The sequence below is a fragment of the Scyliorhinus canicula genome, chromosome 10, assembly GCF_902713615.1.
Source record: "Scyliorhinus canicula chromosome 10, sScyCan1.1, whole genome shotgun sequence".
NCBI lineage: Eukaryota > Metazoa > Chordata > Chondrichthyes > Carcharhiniformes > Scyliorhinidae > Scyliorhinus > Scyliorhinus canicula.
The window spans coordinates 78,649,488-78,661,666 of NC_052155.1; the positions used below are offsets into that span (position 1 = coordinate 78,649,488).

The 12,179-nt window shown below is 46.3% G+C and overlaps 1 protein-coding gene across 1 annotated transcript in view; it reads left to right on the forward strand.

The window, feature by feature from the left end:
• Positions 1–12,179, forward strand: part of trappc9 (trafficking protein particle complex 9) — a 1,005,291-nt gene that overhangs the window by 702 nt on the left and 992,410 nt on the right.

The window sequence follows — 12,179 nt, forward strand, 5'->3', positions numbered from 1 at the left end:
TCCTCGATTGGAGGAGTGTGCAGGCTACTCGGGTTTAAAAAATAATTGCCGTGGGTACAGTTCAAGATCTGAGAAGGTTAAATGATGGTTTGAGCTGCAAAAATGTTTGTTTATATAAAACACTGCATGCTAGGATATAGCAGAGCTTGTACGGCATGTTTTGAAAATAATGACATTTAATTGTCAAAGAAACCTAACTCTCAAATGTTGGAGTCTGTTGACAAAACATCAAATTGAAGTAAACCTAAGAAAAACTAAAATGAAAATTCGGTAGAAATGGAATAAATTAATACCATGTAGGGAAAACCTTAAAAAAATATCTAAGTTAACACATTGAGCAAGCACTAGTTCTTTTGAAGTCTGAACTCACAAGTAAAATTTGTTCTCAAATGATGACATATTTTCTGGGCCCTAAACGTGTTCCACAAAGAGACATTAGTTGTTACATTGATTTGTGAATTCTCTTTTGCAGTGGTTAATGATTTTTTTGTTAGAATAGAAACAATAGTGAGTTTTCCCTGGCTTTTATGTTGCTCAAAGTTGAAAATAATTTCTTTTTGAAGACTGCAATATGCTTTTGCATGTATGATACCTTTTCTCATCCCTAATTTTTTGTATGGATTTTGCCCACAGGACAAAGATATTGTACATACACACATATGAATTAAGAGCAGGGGCAGACCACTTGAGCCTGCTGTGCCATTCAATAAGACAATGGATGATCTGATTTTCTGCTTATCTGATATCCTTTTACCCCCTTACTTATCAAGAATCCATCTACCTCTGCTGTTAAGATATTCAAGGATTGTGCCCCATCACCTTTATTAAAAAAAAGTAATTTTACAGGATGTGGTCATCACTAGTTAGGCCAGCATTTATTGCCCATCCCAAGTTTTTTAAATATAAATTTAGTGTACCCAATCATTATTCCAATTAAGGGGCAATTTAGAGTGGCCAATCCACCTAGCTTGCATATTTTTGGGTTGTTGGGGGCGAAACCCACGCAAACACAGGGAGAATGTGCAAACTCCACACGGACAGTGACCCAGAGCCGGGATCGAACCTGGGACCTCAGCGCCGTGAGGCCGCAGTGTTAACCCACTGCACCACCGTGCTGCCCTGCCCATCCCAAGTTGCCATGCAAAAGGTGGTGATGAGTTGCCTTCTTGAACTGCTGCAGTCCCTGAGGTGCAGGTACACCCACAGTGCTGTTAGTGAGGGTGTTCCAGGATTTTAATCCAGCGACAGTGAAGGAATGGCAAATATTTCCAAGTCGGGGTGGCGAGTGACTTGGAGGGAACCTCCAGGTGGTGGGGTTTTTGGGTATCTGCTGCCCTTGTCCTTCTAAATTGTAGTGGTCATGGGTTTGGAAGTTGCTGCCTCAGGAACCGTGATGAGTTCCTGCAGTGCATCTTGTAGATGGTACACATGGCTGCCACTTATTTTTGTCAGTGGAGGGATTGAATGTTTGTGGAACGGGTAGCAGTCAAGCGGGCTGCTTTGTCCTGGATGGTGTCGAGCTTCTTGAGTGTTGTTGGAGCTGCACGCAAGTGGAGAGTATTCCATTACACTCCTGACTTGTGCCTTGTAGATGGTGGACACGCTTTGGGGAATCGGGAGTTACTCGATTTAGATTTCTTATCATGTGTACCGAGGTACAGTGAAAAGTATTGTTCTGCGTACAGCCCAGGCAGTTCGTCCCACCCATGAAAAACATAGGATATATGATAAATACACAATGTAGGTACATAGACATGGACATTGGGTGAAGTAGAGGGAGTATAGTGCTACAAGTGTAGAGAAGATGCGTAGAGAGATCAGTTCAGTCCATAAGAGGGCCATTCAGGAGTCTGGTAACAGCGGGAAAGAAACTGTTTTTCAATCTGTCAGTGCTCGTTCTTTGTCTTTTGTATCTTCTGCCCGATGGAAGAGGTTGGAAAAGAGAATAACCCGGGTGAGAGGAGTCTTTGATTATGCTGCCTGCTTTCCCAAGACAGCGGGAGGTGTATGCAGAATCAATGGCTGGGAGGTGTGTTTGCTGGATGGACTAGGCTGTGTTCACGACTCTCTGTAATTACGATCTTGGGCCAAGCAGTTGCCGTAACAAGCTGTGATGCAGCCAGATAGGGTGCTTTCTATGGTGCATCTGTAAGAATTGGGAAGTGTTGATGTGGACACACCGAATTTCCTTAGTTACCTGAGGAAGTATAGGTGCTGTTGTACTTTCTTGGTTGTAGCGTCGTGGGTGGACTGGACAGATCGGTAGTGATGTGTATACCGAGGAATTTGAAGCTCCTCTATCTCCACCTCAGCACCTTCCCTGCACACAGGGGTGTGTCCGACACTTTGTTTCCTGAAGTCGACGACCAGCTCCTTAGTTTTGCTGACATCGAGTGACGATAATGGTACCCCTGCTCAGTGGAAAATAACCTGAGCTCAATGTGTCAATGTGTACACGAGCTGTAGGGGCCCTATACAATAGCTTCACCCATGATTTAAAATTCTGCCCAAATCCAAATCTTCCCAGCACCTCAGAGGTATTCCCACTCCCAACATGTCGAATGCTTTCTCCATATCCATAGATATAATTACCTCTCGCACAGGGCCTGGGGAAGGGGAGAGGACACGTTTAGAACCTTCCGTATATTAGCCGACAGTTGCTGCTCTTCTCGAAGCCTGTCTGGTCCTCTGCAATTACACCCGGCACACATGACTCCAGGTGCAGTGCCAGCACCTTAGGCAATAATTTAGCATCCATATTCAGCAACGCGGTGGGCCTATGTAAACCACATTCCGTGGGGTCCTTCTCTTTTTTTCAAAGGAGAGAGATGGAGGACTCCTGAGCCAAGAGTTGTTGAACATATCTACGATCGGAGGCACCAGCTGGTCTGCGAACATCTTATAAAACTGAATGGGATAACCATCCGAGCCAGGGGCCTTTCCTGTTTGCATCAGCCCAATTGCCCTCCATACCTCCGAGCCTAACGGGGCCTCCAATTCCTCCCTCCTCTCTCCCTCTAGTTTCAGCAAGGGCAACCCATCCAGGAACTCTGCCATGTAGGACTCCCTTCCTGGAGGCTCTGAGCTATAAAGATCCCTATAGAAACTTCAACGGCCACCTTAACGTCCCTTAGGGCAGTCACCAAGAAGCCGCTCGAGCCCCTAATCTTTACGATCTCCCAGAAAGCCACCTGCTGCCTCAGCTGGTGTGCCAACAGACGGTTTGTCTTCTCCCTGCGCTCCTAAACAATACCCCTTGAGTTCTGCAGCTGGCATATCACCTTCCCCCATGGATGCCAGGTCAAACTGCATTTTCAGCTGCTTCATAGTTGTCAGCAACTCCAGAGTAGGTTACTCCAAATAATGGCGATATGTTTCCAAGATCACCCCCACCAGCTGCTGCCATTCCTCCCTAACAGTCCTGTCTAAATGCACTTTATAAGAGATTAACTCTCCTCTTACCACCGGCTTAAGTGCCTTCCATAGCATGGAGGGAGAGACCGATTCATTCCTGTTAAGCCTAATGTATTCCTCCATGGCCGCAGACGCACACTCACAGAACCCCTTCTCCGTCAATAGCGCCACATCTAACCTCCATGCCGACCGCTGGATGGGATCCGTATCCAGCACCAGGTCCACAAAGTGTGGAGTATGGGCAGAGATTGCTATTGCCGAATATTCCGCCCTTTTAACTCTCGTTAGCATGGACTTGCCCAATAGAAAAAAGTTTATCCTTGAATAGACCTCATGCACATGTGAAAAGAACAAAACCTCCTTGCCACATGGGTGCAGAAATCTCCATGGGTCTGCTTCCCCCCCATTTGCTCTATGAAGACGCTTTGCCACCCCTGAGAGAGCCAGAGATTTGGACCTAGACCAATCCATTTTAGGTTCCAGTACACAGTTGGCATCCCAAAACCAACTGATGCTTATCCAGAGCAGGGACAGGCCAGCAGATTCCTAATAAACACCATATCATCCCAGATGGGGGCATGTGCATTTATCATTACGACCAAAACATCTGCCAAGGACCCACTGACTACCACATACCTACCATTAGGATCTGTCACAATCCTGGTGGTTGACAGGGGTATCCGCTCATTGATCAAAATTGCCGCACCTCGGCCCTTCCATCGAAACCCCAGTGAGACACAAGCCCCATCCACCCCCTCTGGAGTCTGGTTTGACCTCACCAGAAAGATCCTTTGATCTCACCAGCAAAAACACCACATCAGAGATTAAGTTCTTTAGATGAGCAAAAATTCTGGACATCTTCACTGGGCGACCCAATCCTCTTGCATTCCAGGTGACCAACTGAATTGGGGTCTCCTTCTCTGCCATGCCCCCCTCCTGGAATCAGTCATTTCCACCGTTAGGGGAAACTCCCACCCCACCCAAGTCTGCAAACTGAAACCAAACCCAAGGCGCCGGCTCTCTTTTTCGCAACCCCACTCTCCACCCCAGACATGAGGCTCGCAAACACCCCCCCCCCCCCCCCCCCCCCCACCCACCCACCCAATCTCACTCCTGTTTGCCAGCATTGTGTATTGCTAGCGAAGCAGCTCTCGATCAGGACAAAGAAAAAGGCATTGCCCAGCCTGAGGATAAACTATTCCTCGTAGCCCATCAAAAAACACATACCGTACATCTTAGAAAATCCCCCATCGCCCCTATAAATTGAAAAACAAACTTTATCCACAAAATATCAACATCTATATGCAAGATATCCCCAACACCCCACCAACCTGCAACACCCAAAAAGACAAAAAAAAACATACATCACATTCCATTCAGTTAGACCCAAGTTCATGGTTGTTAATAAAGTTGTCCGCCTAATCTGTGTCTCTAAGTAATAGTCCTTGGATTCATAAGTGACCAGAAACCTTGCAAGGTACACCAACCCCCGAACTCCCCTCTTGTTCAAGCCCGCCTGCTTCCTCGCAGCTCTGGCCCCATGTCCTGATACATCCTTAAGAGGTTTCCTTTCCACTTCAAATCAAATAGCTTCACAATTAAGGAGTTGGTTTAGCACAGTGTGCTAAAGAGCTGGCTTGTAATGCAGAACAAGGTAGCAGCGCGGGTTCAATTCCCGTACTGGCCTCCCCGAACAGGTGCCGGAATGTGGCGACTAGGGGCTTTTCACAACTTCATTGAAGCCTACTTGTGACAATAAGCGATTGTTATTATTGTTATTATCAGATAAACAGTTCTTAAATAAAAAGAAAAACTTTAACTTATTATCTACATCTGCCACTAATTCCAATTGAGCAGCACAATATTAATGCCACTTATAAATCAAAATAATAATAGTCTTTATAGTCAGAAGTTGGCTTACATTAGCATTGCAATGAAGTTACTGTGAAAAGCCCCTAGTCGCCACACTCCGGCGTCTGTTCCGGTACACAGAGGGAGAATTCAGAATGTTCAATTCACCTAACAGCACGTCTTTTGGGACATGTGGGAGGAAACTGGAGCACCCGGAGGAAACCCACGCAGACAAGGGGAGAACGTGCAGACTCCCACAGTCAGTGACCCAAGCGGGAATCGAACCTGGAACACTGGCGCTGTGAAGCCACAGTGCTAACCTTTGTGCCACCACGCTGCCAACATCTGTGTGGATACTTGTAGGAGAGACCCTTTCAACAGCAGATGCAGTACGCTTCTGTCTTGTCAGACTCCAGTCCAATGGCAAACTGCTGTTCAACCTAAAATCTTATAACAGACTAAAAAACTACAGACAGAAAGACCCGGATCCTCCCATTAATTACATCTTGTATGCCCCACTAGTTTCCATGACCTGATAAATTAGAACTAAATACAACCCCACACAAGTTATTTACACTCCAGGGAATCATCCAAAATATATGCAATGTTCCATTATGGGGAGAAAGCAGGATTAGGCATAATAGTGATGAATGGCGGAGCAGGATCGAAGGGCCAAAAGGCCTCCTACTGCTCCTATCTTCTGTGTATCTATGTGTTAGCCCTTTATCTGTAACCAAGTAAGTGGTTGGAATGACGCCTTAATTACAGACTTACCAGACATATTGCCCGTATGTCGTTTAAGCCAGGGTTTTTGATAGCGTTACTGCCACAAATATGAAATGTAACACATTTCTACAGTTATTACAGTCACTGAAGGCTAACCCGCAGATGCAGCAGGCAATTAGGAAGGCTAATGATATGTTGGCCTTTATTGAAAGAGGGTTTGAACACAAAAGAGTAAATTCTTGCTTCTATTATAACGAATCCTGGTTAGACCGAACCTGGATTATGGTGTGAAATGTGGCTTCCTTGCTATGGGAAGAATATTGTCATTGAGTGCAACGAAAGTTCACCAGACTTGTTGCGGGGATGGCCGGATTGTCAAATGAAGAGAGATTGGGGAAACTGGGCCCATATTCTCCAGACTTTCAAAAACATGAGGTGACCTTATTGAAATCTACAAAATACTTTGGGACAAGGGTAAATGCAGGCTAGATGTTTCTTCTAGTTGGGGAGTCTAGAACCAGGGCCACAATTTGAAAATAAGAGGGAAGTCAGTTAAGACCAAGATGAGGAGAAATTTATTTACTCAGAGGATTGTGAATCTTTGGAATTCTCTACCCCAGAGGGCTGTGCAGGCTCAGTCATTAAATAGGTTTAAAGTAGATAGAAATTGATTTCCATATGCCTGTGAAGTAAAGGATTATGGAGGTAGTGTTAGAAGAAGGCATTGAATAAGGGTGGTGATGAGTCCAGAGGTGGCAATTTCCGGGGTTTCGGAAGACCCGGGAGTCCAGGAGGAGAAAGAGGCCGATGTTCTGGCCTTTGCTTCCCTGATAGCCCGGTGACGAATACTGCTGGCATGGAGGGACTCAAAACCCCCGAAGACCGAACTATGTCGAGTTTTCTGGGTATGGAAAAAATGAAGTTCGCCTTGAGGGGATCTGTACTGGGGTTCGCCCGAAGGTGGCAGCCATTCATCGACTTCTTCGTAGGAGATTGAACGTCAATGGGGGGAGGTTAGAGTAGAGTAGGAGGGATAAATAGGTGGTTAGTGTTTATGGGAGAGGAGCGGTTATGTGCACTATGGTTTGGTTGAAGTGTTGGTTTTCCGTTGTTGTTTGCATATTTCTGTGACTGTATACAATGCCAAAAAATACCTCAATAAAATTGTTTGTTTAAAAAAAAAAGAAGGCATTGAAGTGGACAATCAGCCATGATCATATTGAATAGAGGAGAAGGCTTGATGGGCCTATTCCTTTGTTCCTCAGTTAAAGTAGGTTTAGTTTATCAAGAAAATTAAGATGGGTATGCTTCTTTAGACTGTTGTGTTTCTTTATCTCTTGACCTTTTTGTTTCCTGACTTTTGCCCATTTCTCTATGGTTTTCGTTTGTTCCTTGGTTCAGATATTATTGATTCCTTGGAGGGAGGGATACATGGCTCAAAAAGTATAATTTGTCTCCTAATGTACAAAGTAGAGTTTTTATTTGTGAATCTCAATGAGTATTTCCAGTCTACTTGACAGAGAGAAACATCACAAGCCTGATCTTGTCTTCATCTGAGGTCCAGATGTACATTTCAGTGGAACTTGCTGTTTAGCTGTTAGGCAAAAGATTGCCTCAAGGATCTTTTAATTTTGTTCTCCCTTCCACAATGCAGGCAAGTGGGAAACTGGAGCACCCATATTGTGACCAGCCTACTCATATTTAGATTAGGGATTGACACTGGGACCTACGTGCTCCACATGACTTTGCATATTACTTTGTGTTTTTGAAGCAATTTTTAAAAATCACTTTTAGAGTTCTTGCTGATCTATGCACTTGGAACTGTGTGTAATGAATGTACTAATGAAGCCACCAATTCCCAAGACGGAACACAAACTTCAGTCTTCTGAGGAGTCTGTTAGGGATGGATGCTATTCGAAGTTCATACATGATTCAGGAAAATTGATAAAGACATTTATTGGAAAACTTAGAACTTGAGCATACAATGACACTTTTTATTAACAATAATAACATTGAAACTTTCAATTGTATGCACAAAATACCCTTGTAGGAGCATTATCAGATGCAATTTGTAATTGAGCCACATAAAGAGGTGGTGACCAGATCTATTCCTGGGGAGGAGGGCGGACGCCCTTGCCTTTGCCTCCCTGATCGCCCGCCGTAGAATCCTGTTTGGCTGGCGGTCAGCAGCACCGCCCAGAGCTGCAGACTGGCTGTCCGACCTCTCGGATTCTCTCCAAATGGAGAAAATCAAATTCGCCATCCGAGGGTCGGACGACGGCTTCCACAGAACGTGGGAGCCATTCATGCAATTGTTCCGGGACCTGTTTGTGGCCAACGTACAAGAGGAAGAATAGTCGGGAGAAGGTAGCCGGCGGGGAGGGAGGGGGGGGGGGGGGGGGGGGGGGGGGGGGGCTACGGGCTCGTTACGGGGGTTTGATGGCTAGCTAAGGCCCAAAACCAAACTAAATAAATGCCAATAAACATGTTGGGGAATGTAAAATATGTATGCCGGCAAAGGGGGAGGCCACAGTTATTACTACGAAGATGCTCACCTGTAAATATATATGTTAATTTTTGCGTGTTTTTTTTTCACTCTCTAACAATTTGTAATTTGTTCAATATAAAACATGAAAACTGAATAAAAAACATTTATAAAAAAAATAAAGAGGTGGTGGGATTGGTGACCAAAAACTTGGTCAAAGAGAGAGGTTTTGAGCAGTGTCTTAAAGGAGATGAGAAAGCGTGTCAGAAAAGTAGGGCTTTTCAGGGAAGGAATGCCCCAGCTTTGCTGATGGCATGACTGGCAATAGTGGAGCAATGAAAATTGCAGGTGCACTGAAGGCAAGACGAGTCCACTGTTGGAACTGTCAAATTTTGGGGTTAGTGGGAGAGCAGTTAACAGCTGATCAGATTTGATTGCAGTCTGAGCCACCACTGTTTCCCCTTTTGTACCTATATCTATGAGAATAGCATTTAACTCAATCACCTGCAATAACTTCAATTTTAACAAGAATCATTCCCTATACTTTATCATGGTTTCATGCTGACTGATTTGTAAAATAATTCAAATGAGGACAGTTTAAAAATACATTATTGAACAATGGTTCCACTGCCATGAATTGCACAGATGTGAACTTTTCTGCTGGAGATCAGTGGATTCTGGTGGAGATCAGTGGAACCAGCTCAAGGGAAACTTGTAAATTAATTTTTTGTCAGCTAAACATCACTTTGGTAACTTCTAATCATGTCAAGATTGCTAAATATGCATTGGAAAAGTTAGTTAGTGTAAAAATTAACCCTTTCTGTATGCTCTTAATTCCAAGGCATTGCATATCCTTGTTGCCACTAAAAGTTGAAGTAATCTGCAAGATGATTGATTGATTTGATTTATTTATTGTCACATGTACTGAAGTACAGTGAAAAGTATTTTTCTGCAGCCAAGGGACCGATTTCACTTCTGTAGTCCGTCTTATAGATCGAATTGGAGTCAAATCTTGCCACACAGTCGTGTGTGTATAGGGAGCCACAGTACATACATAGTAGACAAAAAAAATAATCGGCAAAGTACATTGACAAATAGTACATCGACAAATAGTAATTGGTTACAGTGCGGAAGAAGGGCCAGACAAAGTAAATACATGAGCAAGAGCTGCAGAGGGCGTTGTGAATAGTATTTCTTACAGGGAACAGATCAGTCCGAGGGAGAGTTGTTTTTTTTTTTATAAATGTTTTTATTCAGTTTTCGTATTTTATATTGAACAAATTACAAATTGTTAGGAGAGAGAAAAAAAAAAACAAACAAAAACAAACACGCAAAAATTAACATACATATTTACAGGTAAGCATCTTCGTAGTAGTAACTGCGCCCCCCCCCCCCCTCAACATGTTTATTTAGCTTGGTTTTGGGCCTTAGCTAGCCATCGAACCCCCGTAACGAACCTGTAGCCCCCCCCCCCCTCCCGCTACCTTCCCCCGACTATTCTTCCTCTTGTACATTGGCCACAAATAGGTCCCGGAACAGTTGCATGAATGGCTCCCACGTTCTGTGGAAGCCGTCGTCCGACCCTCGGATGGCAAATTTGATTTTCTCCATTTGGAGAGAATCCGAGAGGTCGGACAGCCAGTCCGCAGCTCTGGGCGGTGCTGCTGACCGCCAGCCAAACAGGATTCTACGGCGGGCGATCAGGGAGGCAAAGGCAAGGGCATCCGCCCTCCTCCCCAGGAATAGATCTGGCTGTTCTGAAACCCCGAAGACCGCCACTATCGGGCATGGCTCCACCCTCACTCCCACCACTTTGGACATTACCTCGAAGAAGGCTGTCCAGTACTCCACGAGTCTGGGGCAGGACCAGAACATGTGGGCGTGGTTGGCCGGGCCTCTTTGGCACCGTTCACATCTGTCTTCCACCTCTGGGAAGAACCTACTCATACGGGTTCTTGTTAAGTGGGCTCTATGTACCACTTTTAGTTGCGTCAGGCTGAGCCTTGCGCACGTGGAGGTGGAGTTGACCCTATGCAGTGCTTCGCTCCAGAGTCCCCACCCGATCTCCATCCCCAGGTCGTCCTCCCATTTCCTCCTTGTTGCGTCCAGTACGGTGTCGTCCCTATCTACCAGTCGGTCATACATGTCACTACAGTTCCCTTTCTCTAGGATACTTGCGTCCAGTAGGTCTTCCAGTAGTGTCTGTCGTGGCGGTTGTGGGTACGTCCTTGTCTCCTTCGTAGGAAGTTTTTGAGCTGCAGGTACCGTAGCTCGTTCCCCCCAGCTAGCTGAAATTTCTCTGTCAGTTCGTCCAGTGTTGCGATCCTGTCGTCCGTGTATAGGTCCCTGACTGTCAGTGTCCCCCCGTCCTGCCTCCACCTTTTGAAGGTGGCGTCGGTCAGTGCTGGTTTGAACCTATGGTTGTTGCAGATGGGAGCCCTGTTCGACATTTTGGTCAGGCCAAGTTGCTGCCGCAGTTGGTTCCAGGATTGGAGGGTGGCTGTCACCACTGGGCTGCTGGAGTGTTTTTTGGGTGGGGATGGGAGTGCTGCCGTGGCGAGGGCCCGGAGGGAGGTTCCCATGCAGGAGGCCTCCTCCGCACGCACCCACTCAGCTTCTGGCTCCTGGATCCATCCCCTTACTCGCTCGGCTGTTGCTGCCCAGTGGTAGAATTGTAGATTCGGGAGGGCTAACCCTCCCCTGGTTTTTGTTTTTTGTAAGACCTTCTTTGGGATCCTAGCATTTTTAACCCCCCATACGAACGCCATGATGAGTTTGTCCAGCGCTTTGAAAAAGGCCTTGGGGATGTAGATCGGAATGGATCTAAACAGGAAGAGGAACCTGGGCAGTACGTTCATTTTGATCGTCTGAACTCTCCCCGCGAGGGAGAGCGGGAGTGTGTTCCATCTTTGCAGGTCCTTTTTAACTTCCTCCGTCAGGCTGGTGAGGTTCCATTTGTGGATCCCTTTCCAGTCATGGGCTATTTGGATCCCCAGGTAGCGGAATTTATGTCGGGCTTGTTTGAACGGCAGCCCCTTTAGTGCTGCCCCCCCCCCCCCCCCTTGCGGGTGTAATGGGAAGATCTCACTTTTGCTCATGTTGAGTTTGTAGCCCGAGAAGGCTCCAACTCTTTCAGGAGCGCGATGATTCCGTCCATGCTGCTTTGTGGTCCGAGATATAGAGGAGCAGATCAGTCCGCATAGAGTGAGACTCTGTGCTCTCTACCCTCCCCTTCGGATCCCCCTCCAATTTTTGCTGCCCTGAGCGCGATTGCTAGCGGTTCGATTGCTAGTGCGAACAGCAGCGGGGGACAGTGGGCATCCTTGTCTGGTGCCCCTGTGCGCTGGAAGTATTGGAGTTGGTATTGTTGGTCTGTACACTCGCCATGGGAGCGTTGTACAGGAGCTTTACCCAAGCTGTGAACCCTGTTCCAAGCCCGAACCGCTCCAGTACCTCTATGAGGTATATCCATTCGACTCTGTCGAAGGCCTTTTCTGCGTCCAGGGAGACGATCACCTCTTGTGTTCTCTCCCCGGAGGGGGGTCATTATCACGTTCAGCAGGCGCCTGATGTTCGCGGTCCAGCTGTCTACCTTTGACAAAGCCCGTCTGGTCCTCTGTGACCACCTCAGGTACACAGTCTTCTAGCCTTTTGGCTAGGATTTTGGCCAGTATTTTGGCGTCGAGGGAGAGTTGTTTAAGGA